The following is a 22499-nucleotide window of genomic DNA, read 5'->3' as shown; positions in this document are numbered from 1 at the left end:
CCCACCCCCGGCCCTGCCCGGTCCGTGCTCGGCGACGGCATGAAATTGGCTGCAGCCGTAATGAGTCCGCGCCGCGCGGAGGAGGCTGAGGGCCCGCCAGGGAGCCCTGCGCGCCTCGTTTAGCTTGTTTATTGTTCAGGCCTAATTAAAACGTTCCACCGCGCTGCGTTTACATCCGCCCCCCGCTAATGAATTCTCGGCCGCCGGGCGATTTCGGAAACTGCCGCGGGCCGGAAGGGGGGTGGAGGTGGCGGGACTGGGGAGGGTGCGAAGGAGGGGGCGCGCACACACACACACACACACACACACACACACACACGCACACACACGCACACACGCCCTTCCGCGGCCGAAGGAGCGATTAGGCATCCGGTGATTGGCTCCGAGGTCCGAGGGAGCGCCCCCAGCCCCATCGCCCCCAGCCCTCGCAGGCGTTTGGAGGTGATGGAAGGCAGGGACGCAGGACTCGGAGGAGGGGTGCGGAGAGGGAGCTTAAGAGTGAATGTGCGTGTCCTTCTGTGCGTGGTAGGCCTATGGGTGCCTGAGAGCATGTGCGCGTGTGGGTGCACCTGCTCAGAGGAGCGGCCTGTGAGTGTAGGGCTCTGCCTGCCTGTCAGAGCTCCGTGCGGGCTTCTCCCCCGCGGGAGGACTCTGTGCGTGGTTTACAATGTTTCTGGTCTCTCTGGGCGTAGCTGTTTGCCGTTTGCTGTTTACCTCCTTGTCACGACCTCAGCGAGGGCAGATGGAGCCAGTGGAGGGAGAGAGACAGACGGCGGTGGTTGGGCAGCCAGGGCCTCCCTGCCGGCCCCACTCCTCTTACAGACACAGGCATGCGCGCACACACACGCACACACACATATACACACACACAAAACACACGCACCCACGCTGCCCTCCACCGCATGCAGCGAAAGAAAATACATAAAAAGCAGCTGAGACACCTTTCACACATGACCACATGGAAACACACAAGTGAACAAACGCGCTCAGACATACCAACATGCCAATCACACGTACAGATGGAAAGACAAGAGCCTGGGGCACAAAGCCACTTGGCACAAAGCCACCCGGATGTACACCCCAAACACACACACACACACACACACACACACGGAAGACATGCGAACTTAGTACACACTTCTCCGGACAATCGTGTGCACACACATCACTACCTACCACATGTCCGTGCACTCTCCAGTGGGGCCCAATTACTCTCCTAGAAAATTCAGATCACCCAACCTGGCCATCGAGATCTGCCCCTCCCCATTCCCCTTTATGCGGGTTCCCCAACCAAACTATCCCAGGCCAGCAAAGCTGTCTCCCACCTGGCTTATGGTTTGCTCATCCTGCTTCAAAAGCAACAAAGAAAAGGTTTTCTTCCTCATTTCCTACTCCATCTTATGCCCCGTTGGGGTTCTCCTTCTACAGCCCACTCATAACTCCCCTCCTCCAGGCAGCCTTTCCTGATGAACTGACTGGCTCTGATTCTGAATTTTAGTCCTTTGCATTTGTTGATCTCTGCTGGGTATCACAAGGTTACTTTGCATCTAGTTGGCAGGGACGGGGACTGTAAGCTCCCCAAGGGCAGGACATTTAACCAAGAATTTCTGGCAAATGCCAGGCCTCACTCTTCCAGTACCAGGCCTCAAAAGCTCGTGGGAGAACTACTACCTGGTTTTAACGAACAGACAGAAAAATTAAATTGGGGCTCCAGCAGCCAATCAGAATGTCTCCTGTCACGTCCTGCAAGCTTCTCCTTCCGAATGGCCTTCCAGAGCCATGGAAGAGGGCACATCCTTCGCTGTGTCCTCGCACATTCACTTTGTTTTTAACTGGAAATACATCTTCCCAGCTGGGTCCTTCCCTCATTCTCCAGCCTCAGAGAAAACGTGGCAATTTTCAAAAATTAGATCCACCCTAAAGGATAAAAATTGGCCTCTGGTGAGGATGCTCAGAGCTGTACTGCAGGCTGTAAAGGCGATCCCCAAGGAGGAATGCCCGGAATGACCCAGGCACCTGCAGCAGCAGTTGAAAGTGCTACTTTGAAGAAGGTGGCATGCATTGGAATAGGTTCATTGTACTTAAAAAAGAGAAAGAAGGTGGCCCTAAAAAAAAACACTCTTTGATCCCCTCCCCACCTCACCATAGGGTTGTTTCATCCCAGCTCAACCTCTCTGGGGAGATAGGTGCCCTGCTTGCTTCCTTGTGCCCTGTTCCCTTACTCTGCTTTCTCAACAGCCCTGTGTCTCTCCATGCCCTTCTCTCCCTCCTGCAGTGAGAGGCGCCCTCCCTCTCCCTGTCCTTCACCCACATCTGCCTCCATCATATCTCTTTCTCGACCTCGGTCTTTCTCTGTCTTCTGTCCATTTCTCTACTCCCTTTTTTGCTCTCAGTTTCTCTCCGTCTGATCTCGGTCGGGGCTCTGCCACTTCTTTCCCATCTCAGTCTTTCTCTAACTGGCATCTTGTTTCTCTGTTCTCCCCCCTCTCCCTCCCCTGCTCAGAGCAGTCCTGCAGAGGGAGGCGTGTGGGGTCTCCTTCAGCACCAGAGGACTCTGGTTCTGAATAGAGTTCTGAACTGCCGTGTCCCTCACACACACACACACACACACACACACACACACACACACACACACACACGAACCTCTCCTCCCACCAGAGTCCCAGGTCCTAAGAGGCCAGCAGAAATCCCTGACTCAGAGTCTCCCTCCTACTCTCCAAAATTTCTACTTGCCCCTTCTCACTGCCTCAGCCTCGGGCCCCCATCACCTCCTTTCCCTCTCTATCTCCTCTCCCTCCCTCTCTGTGTGCACTTGTCTCTGGATCTTCTCAGCCCTGTCCTCGTGTCCATGCATCTGTCTAAGGCTCTGGGCCCATGGCTTTCAGAACCCCCGAGCCTGGGTCCAACTCACGTCTCTGAGTCTGTGTCTGCCTCTATCTCTATCCTCTGGGTGTCTCCTTGTGTCTGTCTGTCTCGGGGCTTTCTGCTCTCTGGAAGCTCCTCTCTTTCCTCTCTCCTCTCTCTGGGTCTGTCTCCCGGTCTCTCTGTCTCTGTTCACTCTCTGTCTCTTTGACTGCAGGATGCTCTGACGGGCTCTGCCTTCTTGGTCCCACTCTATCGGTCTCGGTTGGCATTTACTGGGCCTTTCCGTCCCTGTCTGTGTGTCCGTCTCCCCCCTTCCCCGCCTCGCAGCGTCGCTGCCCGGCAGTTACGGGGGGCGAGCCGGCGCGGAGGCCTGGGAGAGGACTCGGCGGGCGGCCCTTTGTGTGGAAGATTGACGGCTCGCCGCGCAGCCTCCGCAACGCTGATTAGGATGCAGCGCGGGCTCCGACTGCAGCATTCTGTTCCTCACCGAACATTCTCCACGACTCCACATACTGATCCCCTCCCTTCCTGCGACGCCGGCCGCTCAGGTCCTGAGGTTTACCCTTCCCCCTCCCCAGTTCGTCCCCTGAAAGCCACTGGAAATTCTGGGAGGGCCCTCTAAGTCCCACACACACATACACACACACCCTTTCAGGTATTTCCGCGTGTCGAACCTTCCATGAGATAGGGAGTGAGGAAAGGCAGGGGGCCGACTGGAGGTGCTTTGCCGGAGGGGGCGGGGGTGTGCAGGACAGAGATGAGCCCCCTACATCTACGCGGAGACCCGACCAGCAGTTCCTTGCACCCCTCAGGCACGCCTAGAGCAACAAGACCAGGGAGGGCCTACGGCAGGCCCTCAAATACAGGGAGAACAGGAAATATGCGTGCCCTCTTTTATCCCCTCATGGCACCTATAACCCTCCCTTGTGAATAGGAAGCTCTCAACAGAATCATTGGCTCGTGTTTCACCAGTTCTCCCACAATTCGCGCCTCAATCAGCGGAATCCAATTCCCTTAAATGTCCCCTCCCACCCCACCCCCACCACACACACACACCCTCACCCCTAGCAACTCAGTGTCTGCCCCCAGGACAGTTTCCTTCCAAGCACCCCAGTGATCACCAGACCCCAGCTCAAATCTCACTCATTCCAACCACTCCTCCTCCATCATTTACCCGGTGTCCCTCCCTCCTGCTCTCCCCGCCCCCCCCCCCCCCCCGCCCACCCCAGTGCAACTTGGCCCACTGGGTTTCTCCCCAAAGACAGGCAGTCACTAATGATCGTCGAGTACTAGAAGGGGAGGGCCAAGGGCAGCCTGGTGGGTGGGAGGGGATTCCAAAGCTAGCAAATAACGAGTCCTGTCAGCATCTGTCAAATACGCCATCTCCCTCCATCATCCCTGTCTCTTGCCTCCTGGCTCCTGCCAATCCATCTCCCTGCTGACGCTGACGGACTGAGCTCAGGTGCAAATTCGCAGAAGCCTAAATGCATAATGCCTGGTCTGCTCCAGAACCATTTTCTCCGGGAATGTCACTAGCCCCTGCCATCTTTCTTTGAAAATTCCCGACGACCCTGGAAAGCTGAGGTTGTAGATAGAACCCAAGGAGGAAGAGAAATTGCTCTCTCCGCTCAGTTACTTGACCTCAGCCCCTTGTCTGCACTGCACCTCCCCAACAGCAGAACTTAAAACTTCAGGCAATGGAAAAGAGGGTTAAATCTCAGGGAGACTTTTCCAGCCTTAAGGAGATCGTGAGTACCTCCAGAAACCAGGGGAGATGGGGGAAAAAGTTGGGGTTGGACGACCAAAGATCGCTTCTTGTAATATACGCAATTTCCACCAGGGGGCGGGGGACGCAGCCCTGCGGACTTGAGAGGAACCTTCTCAGCAGCGACCTGCGAAGGGCTCCGCGGCCACAAGAGGGCGGCAGAGAACGGCTCTCCCTGCAGAGCCAGCGCTGGGCCCTGGGTGCTGAGATAGGGCTGAACTGCCCAAGTTGAGGGAGTCTTTGGCTCCAGCAAGAACCGACGAACTTCGGGATTCAGGAAATCCCTTCTGCACCCCTTTGCACTGGAATCCCTTATTCTCTTTGGCCCCTGAAGTGCCATCACCCGCTCAAGCCCCCTTCCCTTTAATGGTCCCCCAGCACTGGGGCTGCTGGCACAGTGGCTTTCCTTTATGGTTGCACAGCAGATGACTTCCCAGCTCAGAGAGATGTTGCTTCGCAGGGTCCCAGCTGATAACTAGAGCCAGAACTGGAACCTAAGTTTTCTTGATCCCCTGTTCAGGGGTCTTCCCATCTGTGCTGACCACTGCTCCTAAAAGGAAAGCATACTGGGGGTGCCTGGCTGACTCAATCAGTTAAGCGTCTGCCTCCCGATCTCAGTTCAGGTCTTGATCTAAGGGTCTTGCTCTCAGGGTCATGAGTTCAAGCCCCATATCGGGCTCCACACTGAGTGTGAAGCCTACTTTAAAAAAAAAAAGAAAGAAAGAAAAGGCAAGCATACTTTATAGACCCCAGTGGGAAGCCAGCTCACAACCCTTGGTTTAAAACACTGATGTCAAGGGGCACCTGGGTGCCTCAGTCAGTTAAGTGTCCAGCTCTTGGTCTGGGCTCAGGTCATGATCTCACAGTTCATGAGTTCAAGTCCTGCAGTGTCAGTACAGAGCCTGCTTGGGATTCTCTCTCCCTCTCTCTCTGTGCCTCTCCCACCCACGCTCCCTCTCTGTCTCAAAAATAAATAAATAAATAAATAAATAAATAAATAGGTTAAAGGGGGGGGATTAAAAATAAGAAACCAATGTCAAAGCTAACCCCTTCCCCATGGGATGTATGTTTATATACATAACGGGTGCATATGTATATAAACTCCATTAACCACAGAGCAACGGAGATCTATGCCGTAAATACCTTATAGCGCACCCCCTCATCCTTGGCACACACACCCCTCTGCCCCTCAGAGCACACACAGCCCCTGCCCCTCTCTTCCTACATCCTGAACTGCAAGAGGAACTTCTCTTCATTCCTATTTTGCACTTTTCCCTGTGTTTGCAGAGGCTCCTCAAAACAGCAGACAGGGAAGCACCCTCCCCATTGTCATCTTGGTCCCTCCTGCCACAGCGCTGTACTCATGGAGGCGAGGGGCCACCCGGGGTCCCCAAATCTCTCTTCTCAGGGATCCCCTCTCTCAGGCCCTTCACTACTCCTCACCTCTCCTATCCTCTGCTGACCCTTATACTCCTCTTCCATATCCTTCTTGCTATGCTGGCTCTCCTTTAACTTTAGGCTCTGTCCTGTTCTCTTTACCTCCAGTCTTCTGGCTAGCCCTTACTTCTTCCACTCTCCTTGCAGCTAAAGAGTTGACGAAGGTGATAGTGACTGGATTAAATTCATTGATTCAGAAGAATTGAGCCAGTTGGGGGGGGGGGTGCAGTAGAGGATGCACACGTCCAACTTGTGAGCTGATGGGTTGCATGTGTGCATACAGATGTGCTACACCTCCCCCCCAACACATGAACTCCATGCCATTCCCCAAACCAGGACTCCGTCCTTATAAAACAAGACCAAAAAAGCGGGCAAGCCTCTTATCCCAACTTTCATCCCATAGGGAAAAGACAAAACCCGCCCCTCTTCCTTCCCTCTCCCCCATGTGCCTCCTTGTCCACTCTGGCTTTTGCAATTTCCCCCTAGACCCCCTGGGCGCAGTCCCCACACACCTTCCCCAGAACGGAAGAGACACCAGACAGAGCCTCCTCCCTGTGAAGGACTGAGATAAACGCCAATCACGTTGGGGCCTCTCACGGTGCCCATTCTGCTATGAATTCCCAAGGTCAAAACCATTCTGGTGTTATTAAAAACATAAATGTTGCATACCAGGCAGCAGGGGAAAAAATTATAAGGCAGCCAGACGAGAGGGAGACGGAGGGGCCGGTAATTGTCTTCGTCTTCCCAGAGTCAAGCTCCACGGGGCTGGAGCCGCACACAGAACATTGCTTTTTAATTTAACTCAGTAAGGTCAGCGGCAGCAAATGAGGCAGGGGAGGAATGGCGCCTCAGAGGGAGGGCACCAGGGCACAGCCCCCACCCTGAGCCCGCAGAGCCAGGGCTCCAGGCCAAGATCTCCAAGCAGTGACAGAGGAAACAGAGGGGAGATGGCAGGGAGGATTTGGAGACTCTGAGCCCACCAAAAATTGGTGCCGGAGTGGGGGTAGGGAGGTGAAGGAGGAGGTGTCACTGTGAGGGCTTCTGAGGGACTAGGATTTAGGTGGCGGGAAAGAAGAAGGCTTCCAAGGGACTCTAGGTAAGGCTGATGAAGACAAACATTGCCCCCTATCTTCCCTCCCCACGATACCCACTGTACAGAAGAGAGTAACGAGGGCCATGTTTGGAACTCAGAGCCTCACCTTTCCCCCAGCACCTGTGCATCCTGAAGCCCAAGCAGAGATTCTCCAGTGAAGTAAACCACTCTGTCCCACCTCTTTCATCTCCAAGGATCCAGGGGGGCAGAGGAGAGGAGGATGTAGGAGAAACTGAGGCAGAACTACCCTCCCTCAGAACCTTCCTCAGGTTCCTTTCTCTGGACCATCTTCCCATCTGCCGTGCTTCTAGCTATGTGGTGGTTCTCTCCATTTCCAGTGCTACAGGAAGGACTGCAGTTAGACCAGAGAAGGGACTTCCCAGATTAGCATCTTGGCCATAACCACACACAGACTGGAGTAGGCAAGGCTAAGGAACCTGAGCTTCTCTGAATAGGCCCAATGAGCTGAACATGAAGATATCAGTGAAGTTGGAGAGGGTGGGGCTACTCACTAAGAATGGGGGAGGGGGGTCTTTGAAAGATCTGGGCAATTGTCAGAAGCAGTGGCATCCAAATACAATTGGGGGGGGGTGTGTCTAGTTGGCTCAGTTGGTTAAGCATCTGACTCTTGATTTGGGCTCAGGTCATGATCTCACAGTCATGAAACTGATGCCTGCATGGGGCTCTGCGCTGAGCTCTTGGAGACTGCTTAATATTCTCTCTCCCTTGGGGCGCCTGGGTGGCTCAGTCGGTTGAGCGTCTGACTTCAAACTCAGGTCATGATCTCACAGCTCGTGGGTTTGAGCCCCGCATCAGGCTCTGTGCTGACAGCTCGGAGCCTGGAGCCCACTTCGGATTCTGTGTCTCCCTCTCTCTGCCCACCCCCGCTCACATTCTGTCTGTCTCTCTCAAAAATAAACATTAAAAAATTAAAAAAAAAAAAAAGTGGGGCGCCTGGGTGGCGCAGTTGGTTAAGCGTCCGACTTCAGCCAGGTCACGATCTCGCGGTCCATGAGTTCGAGCCCCGCGTTGGGCTCTGGGCTGATGGCTCAGAGCCTGGAGCCTGTTTCCGATTCTGTGTCTCCCTCTCTCTCTCTGCCCCTCTCCCGTTCATGCTCTGTCTCTCTCTGTCCCAAAAATAAATAAACGTTGAAAAAAAATTAAAAAAAAAAAAAAAAGATTCTCTGCTCCTCCCCTCTCAAAAAACAAAACAACAACAAAAAAGACAATGTGGGATTTATTGGGAAGTTCTGCAGGTCAGATATCAACTCCTGCTTTAGTTTCAGACTGTCTCCCTTTTAGGGTTCTTTTGGGGAGGGAGAATTTGAATTGTAGGTTTGAGACTTGAGGACAGAGTTTCAATTATCCCTCTCCATCTAGATGTGTCCTTGCTACTTGGCTTTCCTCCCAGGTTTCTACTCCCCTGTCAATTAGGAATGGAAAGGCTCTCTGAGTAAAACTCCAATGTCAATTAGGAATTCTGAGATCCGCTACCCTGTAATGCACACCCCTACCGGCATCCCCCTCTCCAGCAGGACCCCAACCCTGCAGTTCACAATATGGTCACAAGGTGGCGGCCGACGCATCGATTGGTCCCTAACTAGGCCTGGCGCCTCTCCAGAGCCAGGACCCTCTCCTCCAACAGACCTCCACCCACCCACCCTCCTCCCCAAGCAGCGTGCCAATCCCAAGGGTCTCAGAGAAGGAAGAGCTTGCTGAAAGAATTCAGGCTTTGCGGATAGGTGGGCTGGGTGCGGATGGAGTGGAGGAAGGAAAGGGGGAATGGAAGAGAAGACAGAAAACAGGTGTGAGGCAACCCAGTGAGGAAGCAGGTGCTCAGGTGCCGTGTGAAGCCCAAGTTGAGAAATCACAGTGGGCCTGCGTGCCGCTCCCCACACCAGGCCCTGCATCCCAGGGCTCCAGGGCAGGAGTCTCCAGGAGTCTGTTAACTGGATCAGAGGCAACCAAGAAGAGGAGGAGGCTGAGGAGCTGGAGGTGAGGCCTGAACCAGAATAAAACTCTAGGATACAGACAGGGGAGGATCCTTACTGCTATCTCTCTCCTCAGGATGAGACCCAGTTGGACACCATTATCTCTGCTGCCCCCAGAACACAGAAAAGAGGGAAGAGTTTAGTCGACTCTCCACTGCAGTTCTGACCCTCCTGGTGCCTGGAGAAGGGTCCTGGGAAGGAGGAGAAAACCCAGCCCCGCCCAAGGAGAGGCACAGGTCCCTGTTTGTGGGAGCAGGGAAGGTCAGAGGAGGCAGCAGGGGCAAGGCACACAGCCAGGAAAGAGAAGAGAGGAGAAAAGGGAAAGGCCCTCAGGTACGTTGGCAGTGGTCTAAAAAGAAAAGATTTGGGATCCAGAAGCAGGAGAAATAATCGAGGAAAACTTGCCAGAGGAGGAGAATATGGGGCGATTTTGCAAAGGGCTGAGAGGCTGGTCTGCGGGAAGAGGAGGAAAGAGGAGGCTCAGACTGGGGACAGACCTTGAGGCTAGGAGCCAGGTGACGAGGGCTGAATCCTGGGATGGCTGCCTGGCTGGAGCTAAGAGAGTAGATCCAAGGAGCCTGTGCAGGGAGGGCAAGAAGGAGAAGGAACAGGTGTCAGTGGGCCAGAGGCCTTGAAGCCCACCCAGTTGGGAAGACTGGAAAGGAGTCACTCTAGGCTTAAGCAACAGGAAGGGGGCGGCACCCCAGTCTAGCTGAAGTCCTCATCCCTTTTGCGCCATCCCATAAAGCCAAAGGAATAGGAACAGAGTCTAGGGTCCTCCAACTGGGGCACAAGAGGGACTCCTAGACCAGGAGTCGGGGGCCTGCCTCAGGGCCCCAAAGGTAGCTGTCACGAACCAATGGACACTGAGCATTCCCCCTTGAGGGCCTCTGGCTCCTGTCTGTAAATTAAGAGTGCTGCAGCTGGTGATCTCTGAGCTCCCTTCTCCGAAACTGCCCTGTTGATCGTGCCCTCCTGCCTAGGAATGGTCCGACCCATCTGGGACCCGCCAGGCTTTAGCCTCACATCCTCTCAGTGTCCCTATACTCTGGACCCACCTTCCTATCCAGAAGAAACCACTTCCATGCTTGGTGCTGGGTTCCCCCTTGACAAACTCAGCCTGGGCTTATTTGGCACAAAGTGTGACGAGAGGACTTGAGGTTAGACTCAGTAAGAACTTCCTGGCACAAGGGGTCTGAAAGCTCGTGTGAAATTCAGTAAGAATGCATACATGGCCTTACTAGAGGCCTCCGAGAGACAAGAACTGGTTTGGGACCTGTCTAGCACGGACTAGAGAGAGAAGTTTTCACGGTGACTCAGGTCATCCCAGAGTCCGAAGGTGGCACACAAAAACTTCTGGGGGCACTATTGACCTAAGGCAGAACGGATGGAGCCTACAGTTAGTCCTGCACTCTCCACGGTCCGGGCACTCTCTCACCCTGGCACCACCTCGTTATGGCCCTCTCTGGTCAGAGCAGGGCCTCTAAGCACTTCCGATGCAAGCCTTGAGGACTCAGGAATCAGGACTCAGTCTCCACCCAGCCTCAGGCCCAGGACCCTGACACCGTCCCCCTGTGCCTGGCAGGGCAGAGACAGCCATAGCTCAGGCTACCCAATCCCCTACACCCCCAGCACAGACAGCCCTCCTCTTCTGGCCTCCCACCTCACCCCACTTCCCACGGCCTAAAACCTGCTAGAAATGTGGACAAACCAAATCAAAGACATCTTCAGCTATGAATCTTCAGGCTTCGCTGGGACAGCACACACACACACACACACACACACACACACACACACACACCTGCACACATGCAGATACACACAGATGTTCACACTCATACATAGACACAGACACATACTCTCGAAATACATGTATGTACACGCCCAAGGGTCACAAACATGCTCGCATGTATGCAACCCAAAGTCACAGACTCATACATTTACCGATAGGCATACACGCACAAACTTACACATACTCATACACTCATCAAACACTCTTGTGCACATGTACACACATGATGCTGTTTCTCTCTTCTAAGGATCCAGAGCCCAGTCCCCCACGCCCAGGCCTGAAGGTGAGACAGACACTTGAGAGAGTAAGACCTTCTGCCCCCTGGTGTGGTGGAAAAAGAACTGAGTTCATATCATGCCTTTGCCTCTTAATATATTAGCTGTGTTACCGTGGGCGCTTTATGCAACCTCTCTGAACCTCGGTTTCATTCACCTGTAAGGTGGAGTTAATAAAATTTACCCAATAATTCCGTGGGACTAAAAGACAGGGAAAGCTTCCATCAGCAATGTGTCCCCGTGGAAAGCCACCCCATCCCTTTTCCCAGCCCCTGTGGTGAGTACCTCCCCAACACCCTCCCAATCCCACTGTCGCTGAAAGGGAAACCCAGTCTCCTTCCGCCTCAGACCCCCCAGGTGCGCACACCTCGGGAAACTTGATCTCCGACTTGGCCGGCTCCATCCGACTCCCCTGCCCCCACCCCAGCCCCCGCCCCTCCTGGTCCATCATGCCTCTCGCCCGTTTGCAGGTCGCGTTTTCCGTAATAACCTTTAATGCGGCTGGCCACGGCCCAAATGTTCGCGATGGAGCGCTGGGCCCCGCGCATCAGATGGACGATGAAGTGTTAATCATCCCCCAGGGAGCCGTCCCGCGGAAAGTCGTCATTAATTTCTCTGAATTACACCAATTCCGAGACATTCTTTATGGACAGACAGTGCGGGAGACAGTTATATGACAGGACTTGCTGTGCTAAGCAGATGTGGGAGAGATTGCGTCGCCCCATGAATACTAAACAATCGCTCGGAAGAAACCCCACTAGCTGCTGCGCTCAGAGCTGGGAAGCGGCCCAGCCTGCCCCCACCCCCATGGGCACACCCTGCAGGTGCCTTGGGCTGCTGGGGGAGGGGTCGCACCTCTGCCTCCGCGGCTCAGGTGGTCTCCTCGGCTCCCCTCCAGAGTCAGGCCCCAACCTGGGTGGGAAGTGGCTCTGGAGGTCTTACAAACACCCACCACACCCACAAACACCCTTGCTTCCCCTGCCACAGCCTTTACTCCCTACATTCCTCCCGGGCTCTGACCTGCCTCGTGACTGCTGTCAGTCTTCCCCTTCTCTCGCTCAGATCCTCCTCCAGCCCTCGTTCCAGACAACCCACCACCCTGACCATCTCTGAGTTTCCATCTGGCATTGCCCCATCCTGATTCCTCCACCACCCCCATCTCTCTGACCCCCTCCGCTGCCCACCTCCCACTCTGTCCCCTCCCACCTTGACAACCCGACACCCCATCCGGGCTGCCTCCCTCCCCTCCTGGCTCATCTCCCCAGACAACCTCCCCCCCCCATCCCCACCCCGCAGCGGGCTCCACTTTCCCATGTCTCCATCTCTCCAACCTGCTGCATCCTACCACGTTGCCCCATTTCAAGTCATCTGTACATCTGCTTTCACACCTCTGCCCGCCCCCCTTCAGAATCCTGGAAGGAAGAGCGGGGTTCAGAGCCGAATGAAAGGAAGTTTGCCCCCTTGTCTCCCCTCATGCCCTCTGCCTGCCCTCCCTGCCCCCTTCCTTCCGGCAGACCCGGACGGGTGTTAACGAGAACTGAAGAGACCTCTCCTCATCAGCAAAGTGATGGGCGGGGGTGCGCGGAGGAACTGGGCGACTAGGGGGGAAACCTTCGAGGCCAGTCAGTCACACCTGGGGGAAGCCCCGCCCACCGAGGCGAGCCCCGCCCCCTCCTGAGCGGCCTCGGGGGCGGGGCCTGGCCAGCCCACAGCTCCGCCCTGCCCCGGACCCCTGGCGGTCTCTGGGCCTCGGTGGGACCTTGGCGGGCCTGGTTACTCCGGCACTCCAAAGCCACCCCCTCCCAGGAGAGGACAGAGGCTACTAGTGACTGTTGCCCATCGGGTCGTCCCACCACCGCCGCCTCCACTCCGGCTGGAGGGAAGGCTCCCCCTCGGCTCCTAGCGCGGGTTTGGGGGAGAGAAAGGAGAGTGCGCAGCCTCTGCGTCTTTGCTCCTCGCAGATAATTTATGTCTGAGAGCCGAGCAGATGGCGGGTAATTTAGCAATTACCGTGTGCAGGAACGGGACTCGCTCCTCCACATGGAAGCCAAAGATTCCCCGCCGCAGTCTCATCTTCTGCTCGGCCTGTTTCCTCTGTTTTGTCTCCCCTTCCCCCACCCCACCTTGCCGAATCCCGACCCTCGAGGGGAGAGGCCCTCCCTCTGTGGGTGCCTTTTCATCCTGATCCCTCCGTGTAGGAGGCACAGGATTTGTGCTGCAGAAAAATAGCACGGGCTGCTCGCTCACGGACAGTTCTTCCTCTTCCCTCGCTTGAATCTTTCTTGCTGCTATAAGCCATCATACTGTCCGGGGAAATCGTGGGGTCCTCCCCCAACCCTCCCATCCCCCCCCCTCCCCCCGCCACTTGTTCGCGTTCTCCAAGGTATGTCCCGAATATCTAGGTTCCTTCCGGGTCCCAGGCTTCCGAGGAGGCTTCTGGGCTCCAAGATCGACCCAGGGGCTGAAGGAGTCTGAGGAAAGCCGTGATTGTTGAGGTGAGAATGGCCAAAGAGCACTTTGGAGCTCTGTGCACACAGTGAGAGTGACATGGCCGGTGGGGAAGCTGGGTTCAGCGAGATGAGCCAGGGTAGAGGGGACAGGAATAAGGCTGGATCCATCTGAAATGTCTGTTCCCCATTCTCTTCCCTTCCCCTCCGGGCCACCTGGAGAGAACACGCTCTAACACAGGCCCTGAGCCTGGAGTCCTCCCTAAGCTGAGCGGGGTGTCCTCCCCTCCATCCACCTCCACCCAGCCCAGCTCAGGACACCCACCACCAAGAGCCCAGGCCACACTGTACCCTGCGGCACACGCATACCCTCTCTTCGGTCAGGGCTCCCAGATCTCTGACCGCTAACCTTACACACCAACCTGAACGCCCCCATTCTGGCAGAATCTTAAGTGACCTCTGGCCTCTGAAGAGCTCGGCTCTTGGGCTCTGAGACACCCCCACCACCACCTCCCCCAGATCCTCCTCATTCCTCGACACCAGAGGAGAACTAATTAATTAGCGTGTGCAACCAGCCATAGGCACGATCTCGTTACTCACCGCAGGGACCCGCTGTTAACACACCAGACCCCCGGGGACGCGGGCACACACCAATTACACAGCCAGCAGCTCGGCTAATCACCGCTCCTGGTGACACTGTGGCTCACAGAGGAATCCCCAGCTTCCCTCTCCCCATCCCCCCACCCCAGCCCCCACACTCCTGCCTCATAGACCGGGATGCTGAGAGGGAGGAGGTGAAAACTGGTTAGGGAAAAGTTGAAACTTGCTGCGAAACAGGAGGCCAGCCGTAGAGGAGCTAAGGGGAGAGTGGGAATGAAAAGTTAGGAAGAAAGGAGGATTTGCCTACCAGTCACTCTGGGCTGTAAACAGCCCTTCTGAAATTAGCCACTGCAGCAAGAGGGAGCACTGGTTAGACCATGAGAAGGACTTTCCTGAGGTGTTGCTACTGTAGGGTTGGGCTGGGAGAGAGCAGCCTTTCTCCTTATAACCAAGAGGCAAGAGAAGATGGCCGCTGGGGTGAGGGAGGAAGGGAGAAAGGGGTGGTTCCAGGAACTCAGGTATCTGGCTCCATCCTGTCCCCCAGCTGCAGTTCAAGGGTACAAAGAGGAGGCAGCCTCACTGTAGACACAGATAGACAGCTTTCCCCCCACACACGTCCCATTGACTTTGCCATTCCGCTGTCACTCCACGGCTTCTCCGAGATTTAACATATTGACTCTCCGAGCTGCAGAAAATTGAATTTTCTTCATTACGACTGTCTCCCGACAAAAGCAGCTCATAAATTCTCCATCTTTTTCAGACCTCCCGCCCCCTCACCACCCAACATTTCTCCAGGGGGATTCACATGCTTGAACATACAAGTCACATGTCAAGGCAAGGCATGACCGGCACCCCCTACGGACATACCACTCAGGAAGACCACCCCTCACTGCTCGTGCACTGATGCGGTCAACTCCTGGACTGGGCCGCTGCTCTCCGGGAGGAGGGCACATGTCTTCGCAGCCGGGGCCCACGTGTCTAGTGCTCGGGTGCCCCATAGAGCAGATACAGGGGTCCCTGCCGTGGGACTGAAAGGTCCCATGCCTCAGCCATGCTTATGCTCCTGTGCCCTGAGTCTCACGGCTGTCACGCCCACACAGGACACGTTCAGATGGCCTGACCGGCAGTATTCACTCCAGGCCTACCTAGGCACTGCGGGGGGGGGGGGGGGGGTTGGAGAGGGGGGTACAGCTAAGGCCCCTCCCCCACGGTCTCGGCGCCCCGCCCACACTCCCACCTGGGGATTCAACCACAGTAGGAAACGTGCACAAGTCCGCAGGCTTTGCACATGCATGGAGGCAGAGGAAGAAACATCCCTTAGGATCTAGTAGGGGGTCTTCCTGCCTTCACACCATCGCAACCACTGCTGCCTCCTCCCAACACTGCCGGAGCCCCAGTGCACGCTGAGGTGCTCCTCCTCCATGGACGATAGCCTCATGCCTCAGCAGTCCTCCCCAAGGCACGGGCACCCCTTTCCAGCATCCAGGGGTTGGTGTGGGCATTGATTTCCCTCACACGAGCATACTCCCTTCATGTGACTCTCCACCACTTTGGCCTCGGGAACAGAACTGGGGGGAGGGCAGAACCTAGTAGAAGTTCTTTTTAATACCTGTGCCAGCCTGGCAGCTGAGGCTATAATGGACGGGCAAGAGGCCAGTCTGATGGCCAGCACCATGTGGCTTGTGCCCAGGGCCAGATTGGGGCGGGAAGTAGTGGGCCAGTTGCCCAGACACTCCACCCTCCAAAATGCCATGCAATCTGTGAGTGGAAAGAGACAGAAAGAAGGTCTCAGATAGATAAAGACAAGGACATCCCCTGAGACCAGACTAAGCTAATCTCTGTCCCCATTTTGGCCCCTCAACAGCCACTCCCTCCTCCACAACTCTGACCCAGATACAAAGGGAAGTCACCCAGTACTGACAGGAGGAAGCCAACCCATTGTTTCTTTTTGAGTATGACCAACCCAGGGGCACCTGGGTGGCTCAGTCAGTTGGACATGGGACTCTTGATTTTGGCTCAGGTCATGATCTCTTAGTTTGCGAGATGGAGACCTAGTTGGGCCCTGTGCTGGCAGCACAGAGCCTGCTTAGGATTCTCTCTCTCCCTTTCTCTCTGCCCCTTCCCTGCTCACGCTCTCTGTCTCAAAATAAATAAATAAAATTAAAAAAAAAAAAACTTCTATATTAAGAAAAAAAAAGTATAGCCAGCCCAACTTTAAACAACAGGAACTAGGAGGTTTGGGGTATAACTAGAAAAGAGGAGAAAGATGATTCTTCAGTTAGGAGAGGGGCTGATACTTGGGGGGGGGGGTTCCACGCATCTTTATGTGTGCTAATTAGAGTGCAAATGTTATGCACAATGCAAATGAACATCTATTGTCTTTACAATCCCAACCTGCTCCTGACGGTATTTACACACACACACACACACACACACACACACACACACACACACACACACACACAGTCTTTACATATCTTACCTATGTTTGGCTCCTCTGTTTTTCCCAGCACCTAAATTTCTGAACCACCCTTCATTTTCTTTAAGACCAAGTTTGGAGCTACAGAAAGATGGCTGGAGGGGGGCACCTGGCTGGCTCAGTCAGTAGAGCATGAGACTCTTAATCTCGGGGTCATGAGTTCAAGCACTATGTTGGGTGTGGAGCCTACTTAAAATTTAATTTAAATTTAAAGTAAAAAAAAAAAAGAAAAAGAGGGAGGGGAGGGTGGGTGATGGGTATTGAGGAGGGCACCTTTTGGGATGAGCACTGGGTGTTGTATGGAAACCAATTTGACAATAAACTTCATATATTGGAAAAAAAAAAGAAAGAAAAAAGAAAAAGAAAGATGGCTGGAAGGCTGAGCTCCAAGGTACAAGGAATGGCTTTCTGAAGACCAGGAAGTACTTCAGACCTTCTGTATCCAGAAGTACAGGGTGTGGGGGCGGTGAGGGAGAGGAAGGCAGGACCTTTTGACTTGTGCAGTCATTTTGATGCCTGTGGATGTGTGACCCTTAAAAAGTTCAACTTTTTTAGCTTTTGAAGCAAATTGTCATTTAAGTCACTTAATACCTGCACCGGAGTCCCTTTTCCCATCTCTACCCCGGGGAGAAGGAAGAGTCACGGCTGATCCCAGGTTCCTGACTACGCTGACAGTGTTTCGTCCTTGAGATGGGGACCTTGGTGGGAGGTTTTAGGGTGGCTCTGGGTGGGATTGGGATGGGGGAGGTTGGCCCTCTACTTCTGGATACAGGAGGTCTGAAGTACTTCCTGGTCTTTAAATTAAATTAAATATTTCTGAACCTTGGTTTCTTCAATGATTTAAATCACATAGTAATAATATGTATTACTATTATTACAATACCACTTCATTGGATTGGTCGTGAGGATCAAAGGAGTCCAAGAATAAAAGCCTTTGGTAGCAGAGAGCTGCAAATGTCATTGGCTATTATTCCAACAGGTGACACATAATGCTTATTTAAAAATCTGTTGAGGGGCGCCTGGGTGGCGCAGTCGGTTAAGCGTCAGACTTCAGCCAGGTCACCATCTCGCGGTCCGTGAGTTCGAGCCCCGCGTCAGGCTCTGGGCTGATGGCTCGGGGCCTGGAGCCTGTTTCCGATTCTGTGTCTCCCTCTCTCTCTGCCCCTCCCCTGTTCATGCTCTGTCTCTCTCTGTCCCAAAAATAAATAAACGTTGAAAAAAAAAATAAAAAAAATAAAAAAAATAAAAAAAATAAAAATCTGTTGAATACAGGCGCCTGGCTGGCTCAGTCAGTAGAGCATGCGACTCTTGATCTCAGGGTGGTGAGTTCGAGCCCCACACTGGGCGTGGAGCATACTTAAAAAATAAATAATAAAGAAATAAAGATAATAAAATTTAAAAATTAAGGGGCACCTGGGTGGCTCAGTCAGTTAAAGGCTCAACTCTTGATGTGGGCTCAGGTCTCTTGCGAATCGAGAGATCGAGCCCACGTTGGGCTCTGCGCTGACCATGCAGACAGAGCCTGCTTGGGATTCTCTCTCTCTCTGCCCTTCCCCTGCTCATGCTCTCTCTCACTCAAAAATAAGTAAATAAACTTTTTTTTTTTAACTTTTTTTTTTTTAACGTTTATTTATTTTTGGGACAGAGAGAGACAGAGCATGAACGGGGGAGAGGCAGAGAGAGAGGGAGACACAGAATCGGAAACAGGCTCCAGGCTCTGAGTCATCAGCCCAGAGCCTGACGCGGGGCTCGAACTCACGGACCGCGAGATGGTGACCTGGCTGAAGTCGGACGCTTAACCGACTGCGCCACCCAGGCGCCCCATAAATAAACTTTAAAAAATAGTAAATAATAAATTAAAAATAATAAAAATAAAAACAGATTTTTTAAAACTCTGATGAATAAACAGAGGGAGGAGTACTCAGAGACATATCTTGGTCCCTACCAGAGGAAGGACCAAGGCAACCCGAACACTGTGAGATTAAAGTGGGTCTGTGGATCCGTGCAGTGAAGCAGGAGCTGTGAGACCTGAGTATTAGTGAGAACCCTAAACTACCCTTCCACCCAGTCTGAGGAAAATGGAGCCAAAGAACTAAGAAGACAAAAGAAAATGGGGCAGAGGCCCTAAAGAAAAGTCTAAAAGAATCAAACTTTGCCCTGAAATTATCTAAACGTTTTCCTTACTATTGTGGACTGACTGTGTCCACCCAGAATTCATATGTTGAAGCCCTAAAACACAAGGTGATGGGATTTGGAGATGGGCTTTGGGGAGGTAATGAGGGTTAGATGAGGTCTGAGGGTGGGGCCATCGTGATGAAATTGGTGCCCTTACAAGCAGAGACCAGAGATGTTGCTTTTTCTGTGTCCTCCTTGACAGGACACAAGTGTCCACAAGCCAAGAAGAGCGTCCTCATCAGGACCCCAATCAGCCAGCACCTTGATTTGGGGCTTTCTTCCCAACATCTAGAAATGTGAGAAATAAATTCCTGTCGTTTGTGCCACCCAGTCTATGATATTTTGTGATGGCAGCCTGAGCCGACTGTGACACCCACTTCCCACAGAGCCCGCAGTTTGGAAACACTAGTAACAGCCTACAATATCTGATACACCAGCTGCTTCTGTATGTTTGTGAGGCACCCAGCAGAGCTCCTGGCACATGGTGGGCACTCAGTAAATACTAGCCGTTGTGATTTTCTGAGAAAGCATCCTGTTATATTGGAAAAGGTATGGGTATCAGAGTAAGACTGTTCCAAGACACCTTGAGCAAGTTACTCTTAGAGTTTCAGTTTCTTCATCTGTCCAATTTGCTAGCACCTTCCATGGTTGTTTTGATGGTTCAGTGTGTTGAAAGAGCCCTCTCCACACCTTAGGCACTCAGCTCGTGGTAGCTCCTGAAAGCCTTCCAAGAGTCCAAGAGTCTAAGACCAGCTTCCATTCACCATTTATTATGTATCAGGCGCTGGGCTAAATGAAGCAGTACTGGAGTCAGGACTTTTACGAAAGAGAAAAGAGGCTTTAATCTTCCGGAAGATAGGATTCATTTTGCAGCAGCTCCTTCCACAGCCTCTAGAGAGACTGTCAAAGTCATGTCAATCTTCCCCCAGCCCCCGGCAGGAGTTCACTTATATTCTAACACCACCAACAGTCCCAAGACCTCACAACCTCACTCAGAAAGTATTCTTCATGGGGCACCTGGGGTAGCTCAGTCGGTTAAGCGTCCGACTTATGCTCAGGTCATGATCTCGTGGTTTGTGAGTTCGAGCCCCACATCGGACTCTGTGTTGACAGCTCGGAGCCTGGAACCTGCTTCGGATTCTGTGTCTCCCCCTCTCTCTGCCCCTCCCATGCTCATGCTCTGTCTTCCTCTGTCTCTCAATAATAAATAAAGGTTAAAAAAAAGTGTAAAAAAAAGAAACTATTCCTCAACTCTTGTCACTTCCACTGGTCTTTACAGTATTAATTTGCTTATTTAAAAAAAAAAATCATCTGGGGAGCCTGGGTGGCTCAGTCAATTAAGCATCAGACTTTGGCTCAGGTCATGATGGCTCAGGTCATGATCTCAAGGTTCTTGAGTTGAAGCCCCACGTCAGGTTCTGTGCTGACAGCTCAGAGCCTGGAGCCTGCTTCGGATTCTGTGTCTCCCCCTCTCTCCGCCCCTCCCCCACCCGCACTCTCCCCCTCGCAAAAATAAATAAACATTTAAAAAATCCTCTGCGACTAACTTCCTATTCCTGATGGGAATCAAATTCAAACCTTTTAACCTGATGTATTGGTTAGGAAAACATTAACTACTATAAAACATAAAGCCCAAAATGTTAGTGTTATAACAAATAGAAATTGATTTATTGGTCAACTGAAGTCCAAACGCATGCTCCCGATGAGCAGGGAGTTTGCTGCCAAGTGGTGATTCAGGGAATTAGCTTCCTTCTATCTTCCTTCCATGTGGCCCTACCATCTTTAACATTTGGCCTTCAAAGTCACTGTGCTTAAGGTCATATACATCAAACCACAAAGGAAACAAAATGAAGGATCTCCCTTGGGAGACTTCATGGGCCAAGCCTGGAAATGGAACACATTATTTAAAAGGAAACTGAAAAATGTGGTCCAGCTGTGTGTCCAAGAAAAAAAAAAAGAGATTCTGATAAATACATGTCAGTCTCTGCCTCACCTGGCATTCAAGATCCTCCACACTGTGACTTAAACTTACCTTTCAAACTTGATACCTTTATATAATTATGACTATTGGTCAGCTTTGCTGCATTAACAACCAAACCCAAACTCTCAGTGGCTCACAGCAACAAAGGTTTATTTCTGACTTATGTTCATGCAGGCTGTGGGCAGGCTACAGCTCTGCTCCATGGGGCTTCTCATTTCAGGACCCAGGCAAAAGGAATAATTCTCACGTGGAATATACCCATGCTAGTGGCAGAGAAGAAAGTGGAAACTCACATGCACAAATACGGCATTGGTTATCTCTGTTCACATCCCGTTGCCAAAATATGAAACATGATCAAGTCCAAAGTCGATGAAATGAGACATGTATACTCTTCTACAGGAGGTACTTCAAGTCCCATAGCAATGGGCAAGGAAGGAGAAAGTAAATAATTTCAAACAATAAGTCAATCTATTATAACTGCCATCTTCTAGCTAGGGTACATGATAGACATTACTAGTCAATCCTAGCACTCTTTCCTCAGAATCCTTCTCAACACACTTCAGACAGTCATTGCCAATAATCTGAGTCTGGAAAAAAAGAAAGCTGAAATTTATATGCTGTTCTTATATGACCGCCTGGACTCCAGTAAACATTACAAATACCCACTTCTGAATCTTTGCTTCAGGCTGGAATAAGCTTAGCCTTCTTAGACCTTGTCCTGCCAGGCTATCCAAATCCAATCCATCCTTCAAATATCTATATTTTATATTCATTCTTTCCTAGAATACCTAGCATAGTATCTCAAACGCGTATCTGTTGAGTGAACCTGTTTCACATCCCCTGTGTCTTGCACATAAATGCTCCCTTGATTAATTAATAGCACTGTTCCTTAGAACAATGGGAGTTAGTATCACATGCCAGCAGTTTCTGGGGTGGGAGCCTAGTATACTCCGCTTGTGTTTGAATCCTGATTCCACCACTTACTAGTTAGATTATGTCAGGTAAGTCATTTTAATTGTGCCTCAATCCTTATCATATATAAAATGAGAATAATACTAGGGCTTTCTATATAAGCCTGTTATATTAAATAGAAAAATTCTTGGCAAAAACACATTGTAAGCACCAAAAAAAAAAAAAGTGGAAAATGTTATTTTTTTAGCTCCACTGAGACTGAGTTTTTTTTTTTTTTCCAAGCCTTTATTCTTGGTGGAAGACAAAAACCAAGAACACTGGAGACCTGGATCACCCCACTCTTAACCCACCCCAGGACCTTGAGCCAGCTCCTCAGCCAGCAGCTATTCCCTAACTCATAAATCCTGACTAATGACACAGACATGTCACCTTAATGTTTGTGAAGCCCAGTGACTTATTGTTAAGTGCTTGGAGATCTTCAGATGAAAGGCACCCAAGGGCAGCCACCAGACACCCTATTCAGCCATAAAAGCAAAATACTACCAAAAAACTTGGAAAAGGCAGAGGCTCCGTAACTTAGTGAGCAGAGTATTAAAGCAGGCACTCTGGAAAAGCAAATCAATCCTTAGACTGTAATCCCTGAACACCGAGACCCGGAGAGAGATCATTTTGAATGCCTCAGACTAC

This window comes from Lynx canadensis, chromosome B4 (genome assembly GCF_007474595.2).
Source record: "Lynx canadensis isolate LIC74 chromosome B4, mLynCan4.pri.v2, whole genome shotgun sequence".
NCBI lineage: Eukaryota > Metazoa > Chordata > Mammalia > Carnivora > Felidae > Lynx > Lynx canadensis.
This window is presented reverse-complemented; position numbering follows the sequence as displayed.